Source organism: Ranitomeya imitator, chromosome 2 (genome assembly GCF_032444005.1).
Source record: "Ranitomeya imitator isolate aRanImi1 chromosome 2, aRanImi1.pri, whole genome shotgun sequence".
NCBI classification, from domain to species: Eukaryota; Metazoa; Chordata; class Amphibia; order Anura; family Dendrobatidae; genus Ranitomeya; species Ranitomeya imitator.
This window is the reverse complement of record NC_091283.1, coordinates 646666200-646679301: the sequence shown is the minus strand read 5'-3', so window position 1 is coordinate 646679301 and position 13102 is coordinate 646666200. Positions and strand designations below refer to the sequence as shown.

Here is a 13102-nt window from a genome sequence, read left to right as displayed (position 1 = left end):
ATCTCGGCCCGACGCAATGCGACGGGCCGAATCCAACGCTAGTGTGAAAGTAGCCGAAGTCTCCACACTATAACCGCCGGTTTATGCCATTTATCTACAGAGCATCCGGCTTCATGAACATTACTTCCTCCTGATGAACCGTGAGAACGGGGAAACGTGTCGGGGCGACACCGACACACGCTAAGTCACCTTTATTATTTATCAAGAAAGTCCTTTTTGGCATGTTTTGGGCTTTGAACTGAATTGCCTTGCTATGGAATTGACTGTCTATCCATGATGGGTCGAGAATAATGACAGTTGTTGGTGGACTGGAATATTGGTTGACATTGTAGGATATCATATGTGCATTATATGCGGTGTGTTGAGAATGTTGTTACAGTATTTGGAGGCACCTAGTAAGGTCTAAATGATGATTTATTTGTCCATTTATATTTGATTCTTTTTTTCACCACTGCTCTTAGCTATATTGTTTTCCCACCATTATTGAGAGGGACATTATAGGGAAGAGAGGGACAGCCTGCGTTGAGTGGGGGCGACAAAAAATCGTTTCTTAGGGTGCCAACCTCCACAGTAAGGCAGGTGTAAGCGGTAGGTTTATCTAGGACCTTATCAGGTGATTTATCTTGGCGATATATATTTTTTCATATATGGTATCTAAACTAAGCTCTTTTTATACTGAGTCTGGGTTTTATATTGATCAGAATTAAAAGTAAACTTTTAAGGGATTGTATGTACATATATTTGATTTTTGATTCCTATATATATTTTGTTTTTTGAGTATTCACATGTGCTATATGGCAGCTGAAATAAATGGGAGACAACTGACAAGAGAATGTTATGTATTATTAACCCCTGAATGACTCGTGGTGTCCATTATCTTCACAAGTCGCTGTTAATGTAAGATGCGGGCTCAGGAGCGAAGTCTGCTGCATTGCATTGGCGGTAGAAGCAAGCTGTGTTACATAGCCAGCATCAGACTAACTGTGGCGGCTGTTAAAATGTCATCTGAGAGCAGCACAATGTACAGGCAGCATAATGTTGGGACTTTAGAGATGTGTCACTGTCACTTAGGCTTCTTTCACACTTCCGTTTTTACAGTCTGCACAGGATCCGTCAAAATGTTGAAAAGACGGATCCTGTGCAGATTGTAAAAAACGTGTGTACTGGGCCCGTCTTTCTGACGGACCCGTCGAGGCTATGTGCACCTGTTGTGTATACGTCTTCGCAGCGGTTTTCCTCTGCGAAAATGCATACACAACACAAACCAAGTTTAAAAAATTTTTAAAATCGCAGTATTCTCACCTACCGGCGTTCCACGCTGCATAGGCAGCATCAATAGTAAAAAGAGAAAGAGAGCGAGCAAAAGAGAATTTCCCTGACAGGAAATTCTTCCAGGCATGCTCAGTTTGAAAAGACGGGACCCGTCGCTGGATTCCTGCTTTTCACAGGCAGCGACGCATCCTGAGCCCATATGCTACTATTGTAGCCAGTGACAGGCAGCGCAGGATGCGTCGCTGACCGATTTTCCGACGTGCAGAAAAAACGTTCCTCCGAACGTTTTCTCTGCCCGACGGACCGTTTTTTATGCAGGATCCAGTGCACGACGGATGAAACGGATGGCCATCTGTCACAATCCGTCACTAATACAAGTCTATGAGAAAATGCAGGATCCTGCATTCTCAAAAATCAACGGATTGTGACGGGAGCTGAAAGACGGAACTGTGAAAGAGGCCTTACTGGGCTGCTTGCAGTAATTTTGATCAAATTAGTTTTTTTTTATCAGCAGGAGATTATCACTAGAGAACTATTAATCCTTACAGCCCCTATCCAAAAGACCAAGGAGTAACACGGAAGATGAAAACAGAGTTTCATATGTATACAGGGGCATCTCACAAAATTAGAATATCATCAAACAGTTAATTTATTTCAGTTCTTCAATACAAAAAGTGAAACTCATATTATATAGTCATTACAGAGTGATCTATTTCAAGTGTTTATTTCTGTTAATGTTGACGGTTATGGCTTACAGCCAATGAAAATCCAAAAGTCATTATCTCAGTAAATTAGAATACTTTATTATACCAGCTTGAAAATATGATTTTAAAATCCGCAATGTTGGCCTACTGAAATGTATGTTCAGTAAATGCACTCAATGCTTGATCAGGGCTCCTTTTGCATCAATTACTGCATCAATGCGGCGTGGCATGGAGGCAATCAGCCTGTGGTACTGCTGAGGTGTTATGGAAGCCCAGGTTGCTTTGATAGCAGCCTTCAGCTCATCTGCATTGTTGGATCTGGTGTTTCTCATCTTCCTCAATACCTCATAGATTCTCTATGGAGTTAAGGTCAGGGGAGTTTGCTGGCCAATCAAGCACAGTGATACTGTTGTTTTTAAACCAGGTAATGGTACTTTTGGCAGTATGGACAGGTGCCAAGCCCTGCTGGAGAATGACATTTCCATCTCCTTACCTTGACAAGCCAGAGATGGTATGTCACTCTCCATAAGGAGAAACAATACCCCTTAGATTCCAGTCCAGAGCCTCTCACCTAGCGAAATTAGTTCTCATGTTTCGCACTGATGAGGAACAACAGCCCGAAACAAATTGAGATACTAATTTGGCTTTTATCCTAAGTCATATTGCACGACTTGTTAAAGGGTTGATTGTGACTTGTAGGATCGCTACTTCCAACAGGTGGCGCTATAGAGTTTAAGTCCTCTTTTTCTCAGAAAAGGCAATTTGCATATTATATTTCCATCTCCAAAATGCTTGTCAGCAGAGGGATGCATGAAGTGCTCTAAAATTTCCTGGTAGACGACTGTAAAGACTTTAGTCTTGATAAAACACAGTGGATCTACACCAGCAGATGTCATGGCTCTCCAAACCATCATTGATTGTGGAAACTTCACACTAGACCTCAAGCAGCTTGGATTGTGTGCCTCTCCACTCTTCCTCCAGACTCTGGGACCTTTATTTCCAAAGTCAGCGCAGCCGTCTACCAGGAAATTTTAGAGCACTTCATACTTCCCTCTGCAGACAAGCTTTTTGGAGATGGAAATGTCATTCTCCAGCAGGACAGGACACACTGCCAAAAGTACCAATACCTGGTTTAAAAATAACAGTATCACTGTGCTTGATTGGCTCACCGTAAGTACTTACATAAATTTATACTTTATTGAAAAAATTATTTTAAAAATGTTAAATGCACCATCATCACCAACCAAGCATAAACATAGCCCAAGGGTGGTGCCTGCCCCTTTACTAGCCTGGATGTCCCTACCTGACTGCGGAGGTTGGCACCCTAAATCCTGCGCAGCAGCTTTGAGTTACCAATGTGCTGAAATTGTTTTGTGAATCGTTTTATTGCACTGGTGATTTACAGTGGGGCAAAAAAGTATTTAGTCAGTCAGCAATAGTGCAAGTTCCACCACTTAAAAAGATGAGGCGTCTGTAATTTACATCATAGGTAGACCTCAACTATGGGAGACAAACTGAGAAAAAAAAAATCCAGAAAATCACATTGTCTGTTTTTTAACAATTTATTTGCATATTATGGTGGAAAATAAGTATTTGGTCAGAAACAAACAATCAAGATTTCTGGCTCTCACAGACCTGTAACTTCTTCTTTAACCCCTTCATGACCCAGCCTATTTTGACCTTAATGACCTGGCCGTTTTTTGCAATTCTGACCAGTGTCCCTTTATGAGGTAATAACTCAGGAACGCTTCAACGGATCCTAGCGGTTCTGAGATTGTTTTTTCGTGACATATTGGGCTTCATGTTAGTGGTAAATTTAGGTCAATAAATTCTGCGTTTATTTGTGATAAAAACGGAAATTTGGCGAAAATTTTGAAAATTTCGCAATTTTCACATTTTGAATTTTTATTCTGTTAAACCAGAGAGTTATGTGACACAAAATAGTTAATAAATAACATTTCCCACATGTCTACTTTACACCAGCACAATTTTGGAAACAAAATTTTTTTTTGCTAGGAAGTTATAAGAGTTAAAATTTGACCAGCGATTTCTCATTTTTACAACGAAATTTACAAAACCATTTTTTTTAGGGACCACCTCACATTTGAAGTCAGTTTGAGGGGTCTATATGGCTGAAAATACCCAAAAGTGACACCATTCTAAAAAATGCACCCCTCAAGGTGCTCAAAACCACATTCAAGAAGTTTTTTAACCCTTCAGGTGCTTCACAGCAGCAGAAGCAACATGGAAGGAAAAAATGAACATTTAACTTTTTAGTCACAAAAATTATCTTTTAGCAACATTTTTTTTATTTTCCCAATGGTACAAGGAGAAACTGAACCACGAAAGTTGTTGTCCAATTTGTCCTGAGTACGCTGATACCTCACATGTGGTGGTAAACCACTGTTTGGGCGCACGGCAGGGCTTGGAAGGGAAGGAGCGCCATTTGACTTTTTGAATGAAAAATTGGCTCCACTCTTTAGCGGACACCATGTCACGTTTGGAGAGCCCCCGTGTGCCTAAAAATTGGAGCTCCCCCACACGTGACCCCATTTTGGAAACTAGACGCCCCAAGGAACTTATCTAGATGCATAGTGAGAACTTTGAACCCCCGGGGGCTTCACAAATTGATCCGTAAAAATGAAAAAGTACTTTTTTTTCACAAAAAAATTCTTTTAGCCTCAATTTTTTTCATTTTCACATGGGTAACAGGATAAAATGGATCCTAAAATTTGTTGGGCAATTTCTCATGAGTACGCCGATACCTCACATGTGGGGGTAAACCACTGTTTGGGCACATGGTAAGGTTCGGAAGGGAAGGAGCGCCATTTGACTTTTTGAATGAAAAATTATCTCCATCGTTAGCGGACACCATGTCGTGTTTGGAGAGCCCCCGTGTGCCTAAACATTGGAGCTCCCCCACAAATGACCCCATTTTGGAAACTAGACCCCCCAAGGAACTTATCTAGATGCATATTGAGCACTTTAAACCCTCAGGTGCTTCACAAATTGATCTGTAAAAATGAAAAAGTACTTTTTTTTCACAAAAAAATTCTTTTCGCCTCAGTTTTTCATTTTCACATGGGCAATAGGATAAAATGAATCCTAAAATTTGTTGGGCAATTTCTCCCGAGTACGCCGATACCTCATATGTGGGGGTAAACCACTGTTTGGGCACACGGCAGGGCTCGGAAGGGAAGGCGCGCCATTTGACTTTTTGAATGGAAAATTAGCTCCAATTGTTAGCGGACACCATGTCGCGTTTAGAGAGCCCCTGTGTGCCTATGCATTGGAGCTCCCCCACAAGTGACCCCATTTTGGAAACTAGACCCCCCAAGGAACTTATCTAGATGCATATTGAGCACTTTAAACCCCCAGGTGCTTCACAGAAGTTTATAATGCAGAGCCATGAAAATAAAAAATAATTTTTCTTTCCTCAAAAATGATTTTTAGCCTGGAATTTCCTATTTTGCCAAGGGTAATAGGAGAAATTGGACCGCAAATGTTGTTGTCCAGTTTGTCCTGAGTACGCTGATACCCCATATGTGGGGGTAAACCACTGTTTGGGCGCACGGCAGGGCTCGGAAGGGAAGGCACGCCAATTGGCTTTTTAAATGGAAAATTAGCTCCAATCATTAGCGGACACCATGTCACGTTTGGAGAGCCCCTGTGTGCCTAAACATTGGAGATCCCCCACATATGACCCCATTTTGGAAACTAGACCCCTAAAGGAACTAATCTAGATGTGTGGTGAGGACTTTGAACTTCCAAGTGCTTCACAGAAGTTTATAACGCAGAGCCATGAAAATAAAATAAAAATTTTATTTTCTCTAAAATGATTTTTTAGCCTGCAATTTATTATTTTCCCAAGGGTAAAAGGAGAAATTTGACCCCAAAAGTTGTTGTACAGTTTCTCCTGAGTACGCTGATACCCCATATGTGGGGGTAAACCACAGTTTGGGCACATGTCGGGGCTCGGAAGTCAAGTAGTGACATTTTGAAATGCAGACTTTGATGGAATGCTCTGCGGGCGTTACGTTGCGTTTGCAGAGCCCCTGATGTGGCTAAACAGTAGAAACCCCCCACAAGTGACCCCATTTTAGAAACTAGACCCCGAAAGGAACTTATCTAGATGTGAGGTGAGCACTTTGAACCCCCAAGTGCTTCACAGAAGTTTATAACACAGAGCAGTGAAAATAATAAATACGTTTTCTTTCCTCAAAAATAATTTTTTAGCCCAGAATTTTTTATTTTCCCAAGGGTTACAGGAGAAATTGGACCCCAAAAGTTGTTGTCCAGTTTCTCCTGAGTACGCTGATACCCCATATGTGGGGGTAAACCACTGTTTGGGCACACGTCGGGGCTCAGAAGGGAAGTAGTGACTTTTGAAATGCAGACTTTGATGGAATGGTCTGCGGGCGTCACGTTGCGTTTGCAGAGCCCCTGGTGTGCCTAAACAGTAGAAACCCCCCACAAGTGACCCCATTTTGGAAACTAGACCCCCCAAGGAACTTATCTAGATATGTGGTGAGCACTTTGAACCCCCAAGTGCTTCACAGACGTTTACAACGCAGAGCCGTGAAAATAAAAAATCATTTTTCTTTCCTCAAAAATGATGTTTTAGCAAGCAATTTTTTATTTTCTCAAGGGTAACAGGAGAAATTGGACCCCAGTAATTGTTGCCCAGTTTGTCCTGAGTACGCTGATACCCCATATGTGGGGGTAAACCACTGTTTGGGCACATGTCGGGGCTCGGAAGTCAAGTAGTGACGTTTTGAAATGCAGACTTTGATGGAATGGTCTGCGGGCGTCACGTTGCGTTTGCAGAGCCCCTGGTGTGCCTAAACAGTAGAAACCCCCCACAAGTGACCCCATTTTGGAAACTAGACCCCCCAAGGAACTTATCTAGATATGTGGTGAGCACTTTGAACCCCCAAGTGCTTCACAGACGTTTACAACGCAGAGCCGTGAAAATAAAAAATCATTTTTCTTTCCTCAAAAATGATGTTTTAGCAAGCAATTTTTTATTTTCTCAAGGGTAACAGGAGAAATTGGACCCCAGTAATTGTTGCCCAGTTTGTCCTGAGTACACTGATACCCCATATGTGGGGGTAAACCACTGTTTGGGCACACGTCGGGGCTCGGAAGGGAAGGAGCACCATTTGACTTTTTGAATAAAACATTGGCTGGAATCAATGGTGGCGCCATGTTGCGTTTGGAGACCCCCTGATGTGCCTAAACAGTGGAAACCCCTCAATTCTAACGCCAACACACCCCTAACCCTTATCCCAACTGTAGCTGTAACCCTAACCACAACCCTAACCGCAACACACCCCTAACCACAACCCTAACCCCAACACACCCCTAACCCTAACCACAACCCTAATTCCAACCCAACCCTAACCCTAAGGCTATGTACCCACGTTGCGGATTCGTGTGAGATTTTTCCGCACCATTTTTGAAAAATCCGCGGGTAAAAGGCACTGCGTTTTACCTGCGGATTTACTGCGGATTTCACCTGCGGATTCCTATTGAGGAATAGGTGTAAAACGCTGCGGAATCCGCACAAAGAATTGACATGCTGCGGAAAATACAACGCAGCGTTTCCGTGCGGTATTTTCCGCACCATGGGCACAGCGGATTTGGTTTTCCATAGGTTTACATGGTACTGTAAACCTGATGGAACACTGCTGCGAATCCGCAGCCAAATCCGCACCGTGTGCACATAGCCTAATTCTAAAGGTATGTGCACACGCTTCGGAAAACGCTGCGGATCCGCAGCAGTTTCCCATGAGTTTACATTTCAATGTAAACCTATGGGAAACAAAAATCGCTGTACACATGCTGCGGAAAAACTGCACGGAAACGCAGCGGTTTACATTCCGCAGCATGTCACTTCTTTCTGCGGATTCCACAGCGGTTTTACAACTGCTCCAATAGAAAATCGCAGTTGTAAAACCGCAGTGAAATGCGCAGAAAAACCGCGGTAAATCTGCCATAAATCCGCAGCGGTTTAGCACTGCGGATTTATCAAATCCGCTGCGGAAAAATCCGCAGAGGACCAGAATACGTGTGCACATACCGAAACCCTAACCCTACCCCTAACCCTACCCCTAACCCTACCCCTAACCCTACCCCTAACCCTAACCCTACCCCTAACCCTACCCCTACCCCTAACCCTAACCCTACCCCTAACCCTACCCCTACCCCTAACCCTACCCCTAACCCTACCCCTAACCCTAACCCTAGTTCTAACTCCAACCTTAGTGAAAAAAAAAAAAAATTCTTTATTTTATTATTGTCCCTATCTATGGGGGACAAATGGGGGGGGTCATTTACTGTTTTTTTATTTTGACCACTGTGATAGATTATATCACAGTGATCAAAATTCACATTGGAACGAATCTGCCGGCCGGCAGATTCGGCGGGCGCACTGCGCATGCGCCCGCCATTTTGGAACATGGCGGCGCTCGGGGAAGAAGACGGACGGGACCCCGCCAGGATCGGTAAGTATAGGGGGGGGAGATCAGGGCACGGGGGGGCGTCGGAGCACGGGGGGGGAGGGATCGGAGCATGGGGGAGAGTGATCGGTGTGCGGGCGGGTGGATCGGTGTGCAGGGGGGTGGATCGGTGTGCAGGGGGGGTGGATCGGTGTGCAGGGGGGGTGGTTCGGAGCACGGGGGGGGGATCGGAGTGCGGGGGGGTTTGATTGGAGCACGGGGGGGTGTGATTGGAGCACGGGGGGAGCGGGCAGGAGGACGGGGGAGCGGAGCACAGGACGGAGGGGAGCGGGCCACAGATCGGGGGGCTGGGGGGGCGATCGGTGGGGTGGGGTGGGGGCACATTAGTATTTCCAGCCATGGCCGATGATATTGCAGCATCGGCCATGGCTGGATTGTAATATTTCACCATTTTTTTAGGTGAAATATTACAAATCGCTCTGATTGGCAGTTTCACTTTCAACAGCCAATCAGAGCGATCGTAGCCACGAGGGGGTGAAGCCACCCCCCCTGGGCTAAACTACCACTCCCCCTTTCCCTGCAGATCGGGTGAAATGGGAGTTAACCCTTTCACCCGGCCTGCAGGGACGCGATCTTTCTGTGACACAGCATATGCGTCACAGGTCGGATTGGCACCGACTTTCATGACGCATACGCTGTGTCACAGGTCGGGAAGGGGTTAAGAGTCTCCTCTTTCCTCCACTCATTACCTGTAGTAATGGCACCTGTTTAAACTTGTTATCAGTATAAAAAGACACCTGTGCACACCCTCAAACAGTCTGACTCCAAACTCCACTATGGTGAAGACCAAAGAGCCGTCAAAGGACACCAGAAACAAAATTGTAGCCCTGCACCAGGCTGGGAAGACTGAATCTGCAATAGCCAACCAGCTTGGAGTGAAGAAATCAACAGTGGGAGCAATAATTAGAAAATGGAAGACATACAAGACCACTGATAATCTCCCTCGATCTGGGGCTCCACGCAAAATCCCACCCCGTGGGGTCAGAATGATCACAAGAACGGTGAGCAAAAATCCCAGAACCATGCGGGGGGACCTAGTGAATGAACTGCAGAGAGCTGGGACCAATGTAACAAGGCCTACCATAAGTAACACACTACGCCACCATGGACTCAGATCCTGCAGTGCCAGACGTGTCCCACTGCTTAAAGGGACTCTGTCACCTGAATTTGGAGGGAACAATCTTCAGCCATGGAGGCAGGGTTTTGGGGTTTTTGATTCACCCTTTCCTTACCCGCTGGCTGCAATATTGGATTGAAGTTCATTCTCTGTCCTCCATAGTACACGCCTGCGCAAGGCAAGATTACGTTGTGCAGGCATGTACTACGGAGGACAGAGAATGAACTTCAATCCAATATTGCAGCCAGCATGCAGCCAGCGGGTAAGGAAAGGGTGAATCAAAAACCCCAAAACCCCGCCTTCATGGCTGAAGATTGTTCCCTCCAAATTCAGGTGACAGTGTCCCTTTAAGCCAGTACATGTCCGGGCCCGTCTGAAGTTTGCTAGAGAGCATTTGGATGATCCATAGGAGTTTTGGGAGAATGTCCTATGGTCTGATGAAACCAAACTGGAACTGTTTGGTAGAAACACAACTTGTCGTGTTTGGAGGAAAAAGAATACTGAGTTGCATCCATCAAACACCATACCTACTGTAAAGCATGGTGGTGGAAACATCATGCTTTGGGGCTGTTTCTCTGCAAAGGGGCCAGGACGACTGATCCGGGTACATGAAAGAATGAATGGGGCCATGTATCGTGAGATTTTGAGTGCAAACCTCCTTCCATCAGCAAGGGCATTGAAGATGAAACGTGGCTGGGTCTTTCAACATGACAATGATCCAAAGCACACCGCCAGGGCAACGAAGGAGTGGCTTCGTAAGAAGCATTTCAAGGTCCTGGAGTGGCCTAGCCAGTCTCCAGGTCTCAACCCTATAGAAAACCTTTGGAGGGAGTTGAAAGTCCGTGTTGCCAAGCGAAAAGCCAAAAACATCAGTGCTCTAGAGGAGATCTGCATGGAGGAATGGGCCAACATACCAACAACAGTGTGTGGCAACCTTGTGAAGACTTACAGAAAATGTTTGACCTCTGTCATTGCCAACAAAGGATATATTACAAAGTATTGAGATGAAATTTTGTTTCCACCATAATATGCAAATAAAATGTTAAAAAAAAGACAATGTGATTTTTTGGATTTTTTTTTTCTCAGTTTGTCTCCCATAATTGAGGTCTACCTATGATGTAAATTACAGACGCCTCTCATCTTTTTAAGTGGTGGAACTTGCACTATTGCTGACTGACTAAATACTTTTTTGCCCCACTGTATGTATTTTTAGATTTTTGGTGTCAGAACAAAATTACTTGCCTGTGGAGGAATGAGTCTGAATCCAGATTGGGTATTGATAAACTTCTCTAAATAAGAGCTATAGTGCCTATCAGAGGTGAGATCAATGACAATGTGGATGACCAATTGCTGACCTAGTGTCTACATCAATATGGGCAATGTGCAATAACACTATCCAATAGAAAGTATATTAAGGGGGATGCCATAATTGAAGATATCTAACTAGAGAGAGATACAATAATGGGTTCCCAACACTAGGTGGCACTAAAATAGAAATAAATTTGTGGGGTTATATACCTTCTGCGCTTTGTATGATTTATGGACATTGCTATGTATGGATGACTCCTATATCTTTCCTCTATATGGTATTAATCTGAATACCTACAGTATCATGGAGGGAATATGATTATTTGTGATAGTGTGATAGATATCTATTGATCCTGTTTAACCATCTTTGATGGCACAAGTTGACGTTGCATGCTGAATGTTCAATAGCTCTAAGATTAGATAACCAATCATGATTACACACTGGACCTTTTACCAATCTGAATAGAGTATATATAGATCAGCTAGTAGTTCACAGTTATATCAGTTAAACAGTCTATAGTTAGAGGATAAAGTATCATTTAGAGAAGCTTTAGCAGCATTGTCCAAATAACTTCTTATATGTATATTTAATCTGTCACTTTTTCCTCATTTTCCCCACTCCCCTGCCAATAAGAGGGCCTACTAGGGCCAGCAGGGTGAGCCGACGAGGAGCGGGGGCGCCACTGCGCAGGATTTAGGGTGCCAACCTCCGCAGTCAGGTAGGGACATCCAGGCTAGTATAGGGGCAGGTCCCTTGGGCTATGTTTATGCTTGGTTGGTGATGGTGGTGCATTTAACATTTTGAAAATAATGTTTTCAATAAAGTATAAATTTATGTAAGTACTTACGGTGAGCTTTTGAAAGGTTATATACTTACGTTATCCATTTTTTAAACTGTGCTTGATTGGCCAGCAAACTCGCCTGACCTTAAAGGGAACCTGTCACCTGAATTTGGCGGGACTGGTTTTGGGTCATATGGGCGGAGTTTTCGGGTGTTTGATTCACCCTTTCCTTACCTGCTGGCTGCATGCTGGCTGCAATATTGGATTGAAGTTCATTCTCTGTCCTCCGTAGTACACGCCTGCGCAAAGTAATCTTACCTTGCACAGGCGTGTACTATGGAGGACAGAGAATGAACTTCAATCCAATATTTCGGCCAGCATGCAGCCAGCAGGTAAGGAAAGGGTGAATCAAACACCCGAAAACTCCGCCCATATGACCCAAAACTGGTCCCGCCAAATTCAGGTGACAGGTTCCCTTTAACCCCATAGAGAATCTATGGGGTATTGTCAAGAGGAAGATGAGAAACACCAGACCCAACAATGCAGATGAGCTGAAGGCTGCTATCAAAGCAAGCTGGGCTTCCACAACACCTCAGCAGTGCCACAGGCTGATCGCCTCCATGCCATGCCGCCATCGATGCAGTAATTGATGCCAAAGGAGCCCCGACCAAGTATTAAGTGCATTTACTGAATATACATTTCAGTAGGCCAACATTTCAGATGTTAAAATCATTTTCCAAGCTGGTGTTATAAAGTATTCTAATTTACTGAGATAATGACTTTTGGGTTTTCATTCGTGTAAGCCATAATCATCAACAATAACAGAAATAAACACTTGAAATAGATCACTGTGATTGTAATGACTCTATATACAACCCCAGAAAGTTGTCATTTGAAATCACTTTAGTTTTGTGCCATGTTTGTGATCTGCTTTTTTTTCTACAAAATTAAACAACTGAATGAACATCCTCCAAGGCCGGTGATTCCATAATTTTTGCCAGGGGTTGTAATATATGAGTTTCACTTTTTGTATTAAAGAACTGAAATAAATTAACTTTCTGATGATATTCTAATTTTGAGAGAATCACCTGTATGTCCTAAGGTTGCTTGGTCTCCAGTAGTCCATCAGATGTAGTAAATGGACCTTGTCAGGACCCGTGCCCGTCCCAAACCGCCGCTATAGCTTTACAGACGCCGATTACCGTGCTCTAACAAGCGGCTTTATGTTACACAATAACATTACTGTCATGAAAAAATGGACTTTAATTCTACTGTTTGGTGTATGTGAATAGACCAGCACAAGTCCAGTGGTGGAACTTCTCCACAGACAGAAGGCAGGAGGATCTAATTTGCCACAATTAATTTGATGAATAACAAGTTTATCGATTGCCTTATTGT

At 43.9% G+C, this 13102-nt stretch overlaps 1 protein-coding gene across 1 annotated transcript in view; it reads right to left on the bottom strand.

The window, feature by feature from the left end:
• The window catches only part of LOC138665409 (gastrula zinc finger protein XlCGF48.2-like), a 128243-nt gene that overhangs the window by 114674 nt on the left and 467 nt on the right, over positions 1-13102 (bottom strand). The gene's annotated exons all lie outside the window — the stretch shown is intronic.